The 9,472-nt window shown below is 36.1% G+C and overlaps 1 pseudogene; it reads left to right on the top strand.

The window, feature by feature from the left end:
- The first annotated feature begins 4,308 nt into the window (after positions 1-4,308).
- LOC116114063 lies at positions 4,309-8,021 on the top strand (annotated as a pseudogene).
- The last annotated feature ends 1,451 nt before the right edge of the window (positions 8,022-9,472 follow it).

The raw sequence follows: 9,472 nt of genomic DNA, 5'->3' as shown, positions 1-9,472 counted from the left end.
AAGGATTCATGTAGTATTAGTGAATATGTGCTAAAGATGAAAGAAATAGGAGATGAGTTGAATGCTAGTGGTGTAAGTATGAGTGATGAGGAACTATTGCTGTATATATTAAATGGTTTGGGACCGGAGTATGATGTTGTTATTGCAAATCTCACATCTAATAGTAGCGTTATCACTATACAAGAGGCTCAGTTCTTGTTGCACAAACATGAAATAAGATTGGAGAGGCAATATAGTGCCTATAATCACTTGAAGGATCAACTAGCTTCGGCTCTTATGGTTTCTAAACAAACTGCAGACCATAGCTTTATAGATGTTAATGCTGTCTCACAAAACAAAGGAGTCAGGCCAAGTGCTAATATGGAATCTTCAGGAAGTTATTTGATACCTCAATTATCTCAGTCTCCTGGTAGTCTAGTACAGTCTGGGAATAATCCTAGACCAGCTTTTCCTTTTGGTGGCTACCCTTGACAATACGTTCCAAAAAGTTCTCATGGTTCATTTGCTGCTCATAACTCTCCTGGAATGTATATGTTCAATCCCTATATGATGCATAGCCGAGGCAGAGGAAGGGGCTAGTTTAGACCAAAACTGATATGTTAGGTTTGTGGTAAAGGATGACACTCTACAGTTAATTGCTATCATAGATTTGATCAGGATTATCAAGGATTCCAAGGCTTTAATGGTTTTAGTTTTCCTGGTCAAGGATCCTTTACCTCTGTTACCACACAAACACATAATCCTAGCCAAACAAATGAAGCAGCACAGGCTATGCTGGTGACTCAGATGATGCCTAGACAGTTTATGTAGTAGACTAACTCTGGTTGGGCTCATCCTCTAATCCAATTGGCTCAGGTTCTTATGGTGGAAATCAACAGTTTATTGTCAATCCTACACAGCAACAGTTTGCTCAGGCTACTTACTTTAATGGTTCTAATGGCTCTTCCTCTAATAGTGTTAATCAACAACATGTTTTTAATACTAATCAAAATCAGTACATCACAGTTGCAATGTCTTCAGGCAGCACACCTGTAGAGGGAACTCATTTAATCTCCACTAGTCCAGTTGCTACTCCTCAGATAGTTGCTGATCAAACTTGGTATGTGGACTCAGGAGCCATAAATCATATCACCGGTGATCCAAGCAATCTGATCCTCAAGACTAACTTTTTAAGAGGCTCAACAGTTCAAGTAGGAAATGGTCAGAATATCCCTGTCACACATACAGGTGAGTCCCTATTAACTTCAAACTCAGCACATAGAGTTTTATATCTTAAAAAAGTGCTATGTGTACCACATATTGCCAAAAATTTGTTGAGTATCTCTCAAATAACTAGAGATAATGGAGCTATAGTGGAGTTCTATGCTAACAAATGCCTTGTTAAGGATAATTCACTAAGGAAATACTGCTGGAAGGTAATCTGAAAGATGGACTCTACCAGCTTCAAACCTCCATGCCATCTGCAAAGCCATCTACCCTTACATCTGGAAATACAGTGCAACATGCAATCTGTCATGTTGTTGAATCTATTGATAAACACTCCAAGAATAGTAGCATGTTACCCTTTGCTGTGTCTAATAATAATTCAGTAGAGGAGAGTAATCCTAGCTCAAGCGTGTCCAATAATAGCAAGGATAGCAGCATCCTTCAACCTGGAAATTCTAGCAAGTCCAGCAGCAACAATACTATCAATACTACTTAATCTGAAAACCTTGTAAATCTTTGGCTAGGACATCCACAAGAGAAAACTTTGAGATTTGTGTTGAATAAAATCCATGTAAATGACTATTGCTAATAAAAATTTCTGTAAGGCCTGTCAATTTGGGAAGATGCATCAAACTATTTTTCCTGTTTTTGATTTTCAAACTCATTGTGCTCTTGAACTGGTATGTTCATATCTGTGGGGGCCTGCTTCAGTATGTTCATTTGAGGGATATAGATATTACATGTTGTTTGTAGATGATTATAGCCGGTATATGTGGATCTATCCTCTCAAAGTTAAATCTGAAGCTCTTAAAATTTTTACTCAGTTCCATGCTTTTGTTGAGAAACAACTAGGTGCTAAACTAAAGGGTTTACAAACTGATTGGGGAGGTGAATTCAGGCCATTTATTCAGTATTTACAAACACATGGTATAGCCTTTAGACATCCTTGCCCCTATCTACACCAACAAAATGGGAGAATAGAAAGAAGGCATAGAACCATCACAGAATTTGGCTTAACCTTGTTAGCACATGCAGGTATGCCTCTTAGTTTGTGGTGGCAAGCTTTTACAACAGCAACCTACTTGATTAACAGGCTGTCGTCTGCTCCTCTTGCACATATGTCCTCATTCTAGAAACTACTTAATCAAGAACCTTTGTACACTGAGTTAAAGGTCTTTGGATGTGTTGTTATCCTTTCATCTGTCCATATCAGAAGCATAAATTCTCCTATCACACTGAAAAGTGTGTCTTCATAGGATTTAGCAATGCTCACAAAGGTTACAAATGTTTATCATCCTCAGGAAAAATATACATTGTTAGACAAGCTAAGTTTAATGAGAGTGTGTTTCCCTTCAAAGAAGGTTTTAAATGCTTCCTATTCAAAGACATTGATACTGTAGATTCAGCCTTAAAAGGTTTAGAAAATGCTTGTACTGACACATCCTGGAGTCTTGCTTACTACAGTATTCCCAGCTCAGAAAAAGATAGCTATATTTCTGATGATACTTTCATATCAGCATTTGACTCTGATAATATGTTAACAGCTGAGGAATTACACTCCAAACAGGGGCAACATCGAGTTCAGATAACAGACTCTACTACTAAGAATCTTGATGAAATTGCTGATGCAGATTTTACACCAATACAGTGAGGACACATACAAATACTCCAGCCCCAGATGAACTTGTTAATGCTCCAGCTTCAACTACTCCTGAGGTCCTGGATAATTCTGTTAATGATCAGCATAGAGCTCAGAAGTCAGGTTCTGCATATAACAAGGTTCAAGAGGTTCAAAACTCCAATGCTTGTCCTGGTATTCAGTTGGAGGTAGTCTTACCTATCTCTCGGTCTCAACCAATCTTGAATCAACATCCTATGATTACAAGATCAAAAAGTTCAAACTTAACCTCTATAGGACAAGCTTTCATAGCCACTCAAAGTATTCTTAATGAGCCAACAACTGCTGCTGAAGCATTGATCATACCCGAATGAAAGTTTGCAATGGAAGATGAGTTTAAAGCCTTGATGAAGAATGAAACATGGTCTCTAGTACCTTATACACCAGATATGAATATAGTAGGGTGTAAATGGGTGTTTAAGACAAAGTTGAAGCCTGATGGAGCCCTACAAAAATACAAAGCTAGACTAGTAGCTAAAGGGTTCCAACAAACTCCTGGACTTGACTACTTTGACATTTTTTCACTGGTTATCAAGCCTGCTACAATAAGGATTATTTTGTCTCTTGCAGTGCATAATCAATGGGATATTCAGTAGACTGATATTAATAATGCCTTTCTCAATGGTGACTTGACAAAATTAGTTTTCATGAAGCAGCCTGAAGGTTTTACTAACTCCAAGCTTCCTCATCATGTTTGTAAGCTTAACAAAGCTTTGTATGGTTGAAAGCAAGCCCCCAGGGCATGGTTTGATAAACTGAAGCACTCCTTGCTTGATTAGGTTTTGTCAGCTCCATATCAGATTCAAGCTTGTTTTATTTGAAACAAGGTTCCCAAATCATCTATCTTTTAGTATATGTAGACGATATACTAATTATGAGGACATATTCGTCACTAATCAATCAGATTGTGGAAGATTTAAATGAAAAGTTTGCCTTAAAAACTCTTGGTGCCCTGAATTATTTTCTTGGCTTTGAGGTACAAAGAGATCAATCCGAACTGTTTCTTACTCAATCAAAATATGCTCCTGATTTGTTAGTTAAAGCTGGAATGGTAGATTGTAAACCATGTCAAACTCCGATGGCCTTAGGTACCAAGTTAAGTCAAGAAGATAGTACCTTGTTTGATCAACCAACATTGTACAGGAGCATTATAGGGGGTCTGCAATACCTTACTCATTCAAGACCTGACTTATCTTTTGCTGTAAATAGATTAAGTCAATTCTTACAATATCCTACCATTGCTCACTGGACAGCATACAAAAGGGTTCTAAGGTATATCAAAGGCACAAGTAAGGATGGTTTGATCTTTCGAAATAATAAAATTTTCTCTTAGAAGGATATGCAGATGCTAACTGGGTGAGTGACATAGGTGACCGAAGATTAACTTCTGGTTATGGAATTTTTCTAGGAGGTAATCTGGTGCAATGGTGTTCTATGAAGCAAAAAGTAGTGGCCTTGTCCTCCACAGAAGTAGAGTACAGAGCTCTGAGTCAGGCTGCTACAGAATTGGTATGGGTTTAGAATCTCTTCAAAGAACTTGGTTTACAAATAAATAGAACTCCTATACTCTGGTGTGATAATACGAGTGCAGGTGCTCTATCTTCAAACCTTGTTTTCCATGCTAGAACTAAACACATCGAGATAGACGTTCATTACGTACGAGAATTAGCAGCTGAAAGGAAGTTGTGTGTACAGTATGTTACGTCTGAGTATCAGATTGCTGATGTTCTTACAAAGCCTCTCTCTGGATCATGGTTTGAGCTACTTAGACACAAGCTAAATGTTGTTTCATCTCTAAATGATTCACACTCTATCACTGAGCAAAATCAACACTCTCAACATAAATCTGGAAGTCAACAATAGAAGCTTAGCTTACGGGATGATATTGAGAAGGATGGAGAATCAAAAGAGTGTTCAGTTTAAGGGGTGATATTGAAGAGAATGGAGAATCAATAAGGTGTATAGTTTAAGGGAAGATGTTGATAAAAGAAGAAGAAGAAGAATGTAGGCTCTCGGTTTTGAGTAGTCTGGGGCTTTCAATATTTGTAAGGCATAAGTGTAATACGCAGTGTTTTAGCAATATTATAAAAACGCTGCGTTTCCTGATGGCTGTATATATAAAAAGACAACTTTTCTTCCTTTGTACTCAGTTAGGTAGAGAGTGAAAAATAACAGAATCCTTTCTGCAGAACTCACACGTTTCTCGCTCTGTTTTCACGTTTCTTGCTCTGTTTTTCTGCGTGTTTCTCTTCTAGAATTTTCTTTCATCTCTGAAACTTTTCAAACTAACCACTTTACAATATTTACAATATATACCATTAATAATGGTGTTTGGTTGGAGAGAAAGGGAGGAAAGTGAGAAAAAGTTGAAGAAATACAATGAGAGAAATTATTATTTCCATTTACTTTTCCCCTTTAAGTTGTGTCTAGTTACAAGGACCACTCCTCTCCTTGTATAGGGCTATAGGCAACTAATATGCCTTAGAAGAGGGAAATGTTCTTTTACATATATGATAATTATGGTAATTGTTGTTTGGAAGGAGATAATCGATAGTCATGGTAGCAACTTGTGAATGACAATGTTGCTAATTACAAAGTAAACTCTATTAAGCATTAATAATTTTAGGTTAGCCGGCAAAACTTAGTAAAAGAATGGCCTATTGCAAAGGAATAAACAATTTACATACCTATCAGTTAGCAAGCAATTCCAAACTCAATGTTTATTATTTGTACTACTCTTAAACAATTATGTTTCATAGATTTACATAAAGATGAATCGTCTGAGAATTACATATTTCCTCCAGAAACAGGACTTGGAAAGTTGATTGTTCCTTTTTACAATACCACATGTCATTGATTTAAGTCAAGCAGTTGGTCATAATCGAAGTGATACAATCCAGCGAATATTGAAGGCCAGCAAAGAGTTTGAATTTTTCCAGGTTCACACGTCTTTCTCTCACAAGTTTCTCGAAGTGATTCTGCTTTTTTTGTAAGAATGAATTTTTTATTTTTAATAAATTTATTTCATTCTGGAAACTAGATCACAAACCATGGAGTTCCAGAGAAACTAATAAATGAGGCCATGAGTGTCTTCAGGGAGTTCTTTGAGATGCCTGCTGAGTACCAGGCAAGTGTGTATGCTGAGGATCCAAATAAAAGCTGCAGGCTTTGCGCAAGTTCTGCAAATTATAATCGTGGAGAGATTCACTACTGGCGAGACAACTTGAGACATCCTTGTCATCCTTTAGACGAATGCCTACAACAATGGCCTGAAAGGCCAAATAGATACCGGTAAATCTTATTGTTTTATAATTTTACATATTTTATATGAAGGCGAAATTCTGTGTGATGGATGATTTATTTCATATCTCATTTATGTTAGTGAGGTTGTAGGGGCATATTCAATTGAAGTAAAGAAATTGGGTTCAGTGATCCTGGAGCCAATTAGTGAAGGACTGGGACTAGAAACCGGTTACTTGGAGATGAACTAAGTGAAGTGTCATTAGGATCAGTTAACCATTATCCACGCACCCAAGCTTGACCTTGGGAATTCCTAATCATTGTGACCCTGATCTCATAACAATCCTACTTGAAGGGAATGTTAGTGGGCTTCAGGTCTTCAAGGATGGGGAATGGATTGGTGTTGAGCCTCTTCCGAATGCATTTGTGGTGAACACACTACAAGAAAATGTGTTTTCAGCACCTAATATTTTGCAACTAATTAAAAATAGTTGCAGAAACTCATCTTTAATAACTAAATTGAATTTAGACGTCCAAAGTAACTGCTATTTTTTGGCACCCTCCCTTCCTGGTAAAATGAAAAATTAAGTTAGTAAAATTAATTTTTTGTGACTAAAATTATTTTTTCATGACTAATTTTTTAGTTGTAAATAATGTTTTTTTGGCAACTTAAGTGTTTAGTTGCCAAATAGAAGTAAATTCAGCCACCCCTTTTAGCGCCCCATGTTCCCACTAGATGAAATATGGAGCAACTAAATTATTATTTTGGCAACTAACATTTTAGTTTTAAATAAAATTTGTTCGCAACTAAAATTTACAAAAAATGAAATATACTAATAGTAACTAAAAAAATAGTTACAAAAAATAATGAACTAAAGAAATTATTTTGGCAACTAAAATTTAGTTATGAATATGTTTTTTTGGCAACATAAATATTAGCCGCTAAACGTGATTTACAAAATATAAAATATACTAATGATAACTAAAAATTTAGTTAAAAAAATAATGAACTAAAGAAATGACCAGAATTTTCAAGAAAATTACTAAAAGCGCATTCCTATATAAACCCAAACTAATTCCCCAATTTCCTTTGATATTGCGCGCGTCTTGTTCTTCTTCACGTACACGTCCGATTCCAGTCCACGTCTCCTTCTCGGCTTCGTTCATTCAATCTTCTTCTTCCATAGTCCACTCTTCTCCACCATCTTCTCGTCCGATTCCAGTCGGTGTTTTGGAGTTCACAAATGTAAGTAATTTATGTATTATTCTTGTTTCAGTAATATATAGAGTGTGATTTGTAAGTGCTACAATTTTCATCTTGTAACTGATCTAGTCATTCAAATCTCACTTGTGTTCAAACATTTTCTATTAAATTACTTTCTTCAGGCGGTCAAAGTGAGAATTCAGATGTTAAGAGGTTGGGGATGAAAAATTTAAGCGGGAAAAGTTCACAAATGTAAGCTACTGTTTCCTTTCTTTAAGTCTGCGCAAATATCTTTATTTCGATATGTATGTGTTTAACTCCGGCGTACACAACTTGTTCGATGAAACGGCTAAGAGAAGAATAATAGTGTTATACTTATTTGTCTGGTTGGTTTCTGAGAAAATCGGATTTTCAATGAAGAATTTCATAGAAAGGTTTACTTGTGACATTGAATACTTCTTGGTTGAATTAATGTGAGAAGTTGTATATGAATTTTGGGTTGTAGATTATCAGTAACAACAAACTGAAGAGTGCTGATCATAAAGCTGTGACGAACACTAAGGATGCCAGGACAATGCAGCTTTCTTCATAACTCTTGCAGACAATAGAGCTATAAAGCCTGCATAAGCTTTGGCTGATCCTCCACTCTACAGATCTTCTGAACACAAGGATTTCCGTTACCGGGGACACTAAATTGGTTCTAGAACCTTTTAAGTTGCAAACATAACACATTGATATTTTTATGATGGGAATTGAAAGGAAATTCTCGACATTTTCCATTTAATAAAACACTACATATGTGAATCTTATTATGTACATTCTATATGATTGTTCAAATGAGTTTTCTATATCCAATATGTTCTTTTGACAGTATTAAAATGTGTAGTAATACTTAAAAGATAATTTTGTTAATCAAATACCTCTTTAAAATAGTCAAAACGTAGCGAAAATGGGATTTGAATGTGGCCTCGTATATATCTTGAACATTTGTATCCCAAACTCCAGTATCTAAGAATAAATGTTTCAGATATCAAACTCAGTCAAATGTATAGAGTAGTGAGAATCTGAGTTTATCCATTAGAGTATGACATGTCGATCTTGGTAAAACTTCAATGGATGAAAAGGGTTTAGCAAGTAGATGAAGGCGGCATTGTAATGGGCCAAGGATTCTTAATTATGAAACTTGATCAAAGCTAAACTACAAACTTGGGCCACTCCAATAGGTATGAGAATAGGTGTCTGTGCACTACTGTTTATCATTATAAACTTTAAACTTCCAATTTTGGGCAATTAAAAATCTGGGCTGCCCACTTGCCCTCCATAAGAAATTGAAAATGAAAAAGGGAAAGAAGCCCGAGAGAGAAGAGAATAGAGGAGAGAGAAGGAAAAGAGAGAAGAAGGTGAATTGAGGATTAATGACTGTTGAGGCTAAAAGAGCAGTAGAGAGAGCTTGTTAAGCAGCCTTCTTGGTAAGAGATCTTGTTTGCATTAAATGTACTCTAGTAGCCTAGAGTGGAGCCATATTGAGCTCAAGATGAAATGGAACTTCAGGAATAGTAACAATGCTGTCAACTGATACAGGTGTGTGTGACCGGAAGAAATTAAACTTGGAAGGATCTGTAAAAGAACCACTAGCTGAAGAATCACTAGAACCAAAAAGAGGCAGTCATTGTGTGTTGAGAACTATGCTCTGAAACAGAAGAATGCTGACTTGAAGTATGAGTACTAACTGGAGAATGCTTAAAGTAGGGGATCAGGGCTTGAAATTCTCCTTCATTATCAGATTGAAATTACTTAAGGGGAACTTGAAACTGTTTCTCAACTTTAACATTATTTTGATGATAAGCATATATAAGCTCTAAAGGGGCTGGATAAATGGCTGCAGAAGTAGGAAATGGCTGTTGAAAGTACTTACCAAACTTACAAGCAGAGGAAAAAGAACCAATTTTATCAAAACTACAATTAATCAATTTATTCAATACTACGACTTGAGGATGGCCTAAACGTTTATGCCACAAATCAATATTTTTATTATTTTTTACAGAGAGATTACATTCACCAGAAGCAAATGAAGTAGCAACAGGTAACATAATGTGTGTGGACAGAATTTATGCATCAACATTGTACACTAAGTGTGTTACATG

Source organism: Pistacia vera, unplaced genomic scaffold, assembly GCF_008641045.1.
Source record: "Pistacia vera cultivar Batoury unplaced genomic scaffold, PisVer_v2 Contig7, whole genome shotgun sequence".
NCBI lineage: Eukaryota > Viridiplantae > Streptophyta > Magnoliopsida > Sapindales > Anacardiaceae > Pistacia > Pistacia vera.
The sequence above is the reverse complement of the archived record's forward strand: the minus strand, read 5'-3'. Positions and strand labels throughout refer to the sequence as shown.